Genomic DNA, 6,162 nt, shown 5'->3' on the forward strand with positions numbered 1-6,162 from the left:
GAGGCCTTTGAAAGCAATTTCCTATATTGTCCTTCTACTCCTCAAAATTGAAGCTAATACTGAATGTCAAACTCCTTGTCTTCCCTAGAGAATGGAGAGTCTATGAACTTTCTTATAGGAATTCAGTAACATCCTCTTGCCTGAGGATATATTATCTCAGGATATTGAGGAATGGAGTGCTCAACATTTAATGAATATCTGCAACACCAACCTTGTGTGAACTGAGTTATAAAATGGAAGCCAACAGTTCTTTACACATCTCAAAACCCCTTCAGCAAGGAAAGGAGTAGCCCCTCTAAAAGGAAGACTGTTGATATCTTCAGTACTTTTCATCTTTGAAGACAGACAAGAGTATAGGTAGAGAACATGGACTTAGAGATCATGTAGGCCTGCATTCAAATTACAGTTCTGCCATTTTTATAGGCCATAGCTGTGGACAACAGGTGACTCTTGGGGACTCTAAACACATTTGCAAAATGGGCAGAATAATAGCTAGTCTGAGGATTAAATGAGATTGTGGATGAAAAATCTTAGTTGAATGTTTGTACATAAATGCGTTTATAATAAATACTTGTTTTGTCCTAGAAAGGAGAGTCTGAGTTAAAGATTCTTGGTTGAAGTTTATTCGTTGAGTGCTCTCAATAGAAAGGAAATTAGATGAGGTGATTGAGCAGAGAAAACAGGTGGCAGAGTGTGGCTTTGAATGGGGACTAGATTCTGTCCCTGTTTCCTCTGTAAGTTGTTGCATTAGAGTCAACTCCATCTAAAGGGATTCAGGGACATGGGGTTGTAGCTCTTCCAATAAGGTAGCTCTCAGTTGGCAGAAGCAATTCTCTAGAAAAGGGCACAGCTTTGAGTTATTACCAGCCAGTACTAGGAGCAAAGGGAGATGGGTGCTCCTATTGGTAATAGGAATTTGGATGGGAAAACAGCATCCATGAATTTACCTTTGCACTGCTCAAACCAAACTTGCTTCTCATGCTACAATCATTCCCTCCAGGCACAGCTTCTCCAGGAGGCTGGTTGGTCATCATTTCAGGGGAAATTTAGCTGAGGCCTTGTAGGAAAAATTAGAAACCCCATTGTTGCAGCTGTTCTTGAAGTTATATTGTAATCTCTTCACCAGTGAAAATGCACAAAGGGCAAATTAGCACATGAAAAGATGATCAATGTTGATAGTCATTGATATTGTTGTTAAGTGCCCTGTAGGCGATTCTGACTTACAGTGACCTTGTGTAAAGGCTCCAAGAAGCTGCTCCAACTTTGTGGTTAAAAGTCCAGTGCTTGTCCTCTAGCACTACACCAGGACTCCTCACTAGTCAATTGTTGTTGTTTAGTGCCGGCAAGTTGGTTCAGACTCATAGCACCCTGTTAGGGTTTCCAAGGAGCAACTGGTGAGTTTGAATTGCAGACTTTGCAGTTTAAACAACATTATGGTCCAGTGCTTATCTTATAGTGCCACAGCAGTCTTGTTGTTGTTAAATGTCATAGAATCGGTTCCGACTCATAGCGACCCTGAATAGGGTGCAGCTAGTGAGCTTGAACCACTGAAATTAGGAAGATATAAATTAAAAACACAATGAGCTATTAATGTATACCTATGTGGCACTGTGGGTTAATGTGCCAGACTACAAAGCCATTTGAACTGTAAGGTTGGCAGTTCAAGGTCACCAACTACTCCTTGGAAACCCTCTGCAGGGTCGCTATGGGTCAGAATTGACTCAACAGCACTTAAGAACAACAACAACATTAGAATGGCTAAAATGAAAAATGTTAACTATATCAAGTATTAAGCTATGGTAGCAGAGTGGTTACCAACCGGGTTGCTAACCACAAGGTCAGCAGTTCAAATCTACCAGTTGTTCACAGGAGAAAGATAAAGCTTCCTGCTCCCATAAAGATTTAAGGCCTCGGGAACTCTGTACAGGGTCCCTGTGAGTTGGAACTGACTCCACGGCAAAGTTGGCAAATGTGGAGAAAATGGAATTCTCATACAGCAGGTGGAAATGTAAAATGGTGCAAGCATTTTGTGAAACTGGCAGTCTCTTAAAGAGATAAACGTACACCTGCCATTTCTAGGCATGTACCCAAGAGAAAAGAAAGAATGTCCATTCAATAGTTGTACTTTAAATGTTCCTAGAAGCAGTTTTGTAATAGCCCCAAACTCTAATAAATGCAAATGTTCATCAGCAATTGAATCAGCGTTGCTATTGTGTGATTGAGTCAGTTCGGACTCATAGCAACCCTGTATTGGGTTTCCAAGGAGCATCTTGTGGGTTTGAGCTGACTGTGGTCTTCAGTCCAGTATGGATCCTCCAGTGCCCCACCAGGGAACAGATTAATAATTGTAATATATCTATGTCATGAAGGAGTTGCTATGAGTAGAAAATCTACATGAGAGTTCCCAACAGAAACACTATTTTGTATGTCAGTAATACCCCAATACCCCAAGAAACCATAAAAAAAAATAAAATTCCCAACCTAGTTGTAAAACACTAACAGAAGAGACATTTAATTTGTAGCCACTTACTTAATGTTTTGTTGTGGTGGTTGTCATGTAAATTGGGAGGTATAAAAAATGTCAGGTGGCTGTAGACTATTTTTTAATTTTTCATGCCTTTCATTAATTGGCTATAATTGCAAACTAATATAGAATAATTCATTCAGATAAAATGTCTTTAATAAAAATATATTTTGCTGTCTTTTCATGAGCTAGGTACAGATAATGATATATTTCCTTTATGTATGTAAATTTACTTCCTTTATGTTACCACAGCTGTATAACAAATTACCCTCAACCTTACTGGATTAAAATAGCAATCATTTATTGTCTTTCATGTTGTTTTTATATCAGGAATGAGTCAAACTTAGGGGCTGGAGTCATATGAAAATTTATTTGCAGTCAATGCTGAGCTTCAGTTGGAGGTTTCAGATCGATCACCCACATGGAGCCTGAATTTCCGTACCTCATGGTGGTAGGGTCCTAAGGACAAACATTCTGAAAGAGAGTTAGATGAAGCTACATCATCTTATATGGTTTAATCTTGGGAATCATACAATACGCCTTCTATCCCAATCTATTGACAGTTGCCAATGTCCATCCAGATTTAAGGATCAATGTCACTATAAGACGTGCTAAAGGGATGTATTTTTATATAAAGATGTAGTCATCTTAAGAATATAAAATCTGCCACACTTTATTTCACATTTATTGAAATAGCCTTCAGTGTCTTTCCATGCCTAACTATACTGAATCCACTTGTTGCAATTCTATTATATTCAGATATTATTGGGCTATTTATTCATATATGTTAAATTGCTTCATTATTCAATTGGTTAAATTGGTGTTATGTTAATGAAACGGTTTCATTATTAAATCCTAGTCCTTATAATATATACTCTATAAGAACAAAACTTTGTGTTTTACTCTTGGCTATATATTCAGCATTGGGTAACAGTACCTGATTGTACATATTAATAAATATTTGTTGAATAAAAACCATGGGGTTTGGGAGTACAGTTCAACTTTCTTTAAAAAGTTCATAGATGTTGTCCCTTTCCCGGCCGGTGGCCGAGGGGGCACGATGGAACGAGACAGCGGCTCTGCTGCTTACCGGCGGCCACGGGTGGAAGACGTGACCTACCAACCCTAGATGCCGCCCAGGCATGAGCTCGGGCAAGAACGCCCGCTACAATCGCTTCTCCGGGGACCCTGCCAGTCTTCTTGCCCCAGACATTGCCACTGGGGTAAGGTTCCTGTGTACCCACCTACATACTTAGGGACCCACCCCCCTGGCCGAGAAGACAAGCAGAGCCTGCTGTTGTGAGTGTACTATGTGTCCATGAGTTGTGGTTGTGTCTGTCCACACACACACGTAGCATCAGTGTGTGTGTGTCTGTGTGTGTGTTGTGGGGGTGCTGTGTGTCCTTGCTCTCTGGGCCCAGGCCACACCCCTTCTGCTCCCTCTGCAGACCAGGATGGAAACAACCTTCGGGCCTGCCTTTTCCGCTGTTACTACTATCACCAAAGCCTACGGCACCAGCTCCTACAAACAACATCGTAGGACCCCCTCCTCCTCCAGTACCCTGGCCTACTCCCCGCGGGACCAGGAGGACAGCATGCCCCCCATCAGCATGCCACGCCACTCGGACTCGGCCATCTCTGTCCCCTCTCTACTCTCCGAATCTAGTATGTCCCTGCGCTCCACGTTCTCACTGCCTTAGGAGGAGCCGGAACCGCTCGTGTTAGCTGAGCAGTCTTCGGTGAAACTCAGTTGCCAGCTGTGCTGCTGTGTGTTCAAAGATCCGGTGATCACCACGTGCGGGCACACCTTCTGTAGAAGATGTGCCCTCAAGTCAGAGAAGTGTCCCGTGGACAACGCCAAGCTGACGGTGGTCGTGAGCAACATTCCGAGGCCGAGCAGATTGGGGAGCTCTTCGTTCATTGTAGACATGGTTGCCGGCAGGCGGGCAGCGGGAAACCCAGCACTTTCGTTCGAGGTGGACCCCCGAGGCTGCCCTTCACAATCAAGCTAAGTGCCCGAAAGGAGCACGAGAGCAACTGTGAGTACCGGCCTGTACCGTGCCTCAACAACCCCAACTGCCCGCCCCGCCTCAAGATGCACCTGGAGGCTCACCTGAAGGCATGCGAACACATCAAGTGCCCACACTCCAAGTACGGGTGCACGTTCATCGGGAACCAGGACACGTATGAGACTCACCTGGAGATGTGCTGCTTCGAAGGCCTGAAGGAGGAGTTCCTGCAGCAGACAGAAGACCGCGTCCATGAACTGCAGATGGCCCTGGCCCAGAAGGACCAAGAGATCACCTTCCTGCGCTCCATACTGGGCAAGCTCTCGGAGAAAATCGACCAGCTGGAAAAGAGTCTGGAGCTTAAGTTTGACGTCCTGGACGAGAACCAGAGCAAGCTAAGTGAAGACCTGATGGAGTTCCAGCGCGATGCTTCCATGTTGAACGATGAATTATCACACATCAACGCTCGGCTGAACGTGGGCATTCTGGGATCCTATGACCCTCAGCAGATCTTTAAGTGCAGGGGGACCTTTGTGGGGCACCAGGGTCCCGTGTGGTGTCTCTGCGTCTACTCCATGGGTGACCTGCTCTTCAGCGGCTCCTCTGAAAAGACCATCAAGGTGTGGGACACGTGCACTACATACAAGTGCCAGAAGACTGGAAGGTCATGATGGCATTGTATTGACCCTCTGCATCCAGGGGTGTAAGCTGTACAGTGGCTCTGCTGACTGCACCATCATCGTGTGGGATATTCAGAACCTGCAGAAAGTGAACACCATCCGGGCCCACGATAATCCAGTGTGCACTCTGGTCTCCTCTCACAACGTGCTTTTCAATGGCTCCCTGAAGGCCATCAAGGTCTGGGACATTGTGGGCACCGAGCTGAAGCTGAAGAAGGAGCTGACAGGCCTGAACCACTGGGTGCGGGCCCTGGTAGCCGCCCAGAGATACCTGTACAGTGGCTCCTACCAGACAATCAAGATCTGGGACATCCAGACCCTAGACTTCATCCACGTGGTGCAGACATTCAGAGGCAGCGTCTACTCGATCGCTCTCACATTGTCTGCGGCACCTACGAGAACCTCATCCATGTATGGGGCATTGAATCCAAGGAGCAGGTTTGGACCCTGACGGGCCACGTGGGCACCGTGTATGCCTTGGCGGTCATCTCAACTCCAGACCAGACCAAAGTCTTCAGCGCCTCCTATGACCGGTCCCTCAGGGTGTGGAGCATGGATAACATGATCTGCACACAGATCCTGCTGCGGCATCAGGGCAGCGTGACAGCGTTGGCCTTGTCCCGGGGCCGCCTTTTCTCCGGCGCTGTGGATAGTACCGTGAAGGTGTGGACCTGCTAACAGAGAACGTGGGTCAGGCCTTGGCTCCTCTGGTCCTGTCAGCCAGCTGGCCGAATAGATGACCTTGGAGCTCTGGCTGCCCCGTGGGACCTGGGAGACAAATGAGGCAGTGCCTTCCCGGCCCACCCTCAGTGGCATCCCCGCTGCAGCCCCAGGTACGACGCTCGGCCAGCCCAGCCCGATCCCTTCTCAAGAAGGACTGCGGGCATTTTTACACAAAAAGTTTTCTACTGTTTTTAGACTGTACATATATTTGATTACTTCAATGGAA

The 6,162-nt window shown here is 46.1% G+C and overlaps 1 pseudogene; it reads left to right on the forward strand.

The window, feature by feature from the left end:
* Nucleotides 1-3,666: 3,666 nt before the first annotated feature.
* Nucleotides 3,667-5,891, forward strand: LOC102831546 (annotated as a pseudogene).
* The last annotated feature ends 271 nt before the right edge of the window (nucleotides 5,892-6,162 follow it).

The sequence above is a fragment of the Chrysochloris asiatica genome, unplaced genomic scaffold (assembly GCF_000296735.1).
Source record: "Chrysochloris asiatica unplaced genomic scaffold, ChrAsi1.0 scaffold00015, whole genome shotgun sequence".
In the NCBI taxonomy this organism is placed as follows: Eukaryota; Metazoa; Chordata; class Mammalia; order Afrosoricida; family Chrysochloridae; genus Chrysochloris; species Chrysochloris asiatica.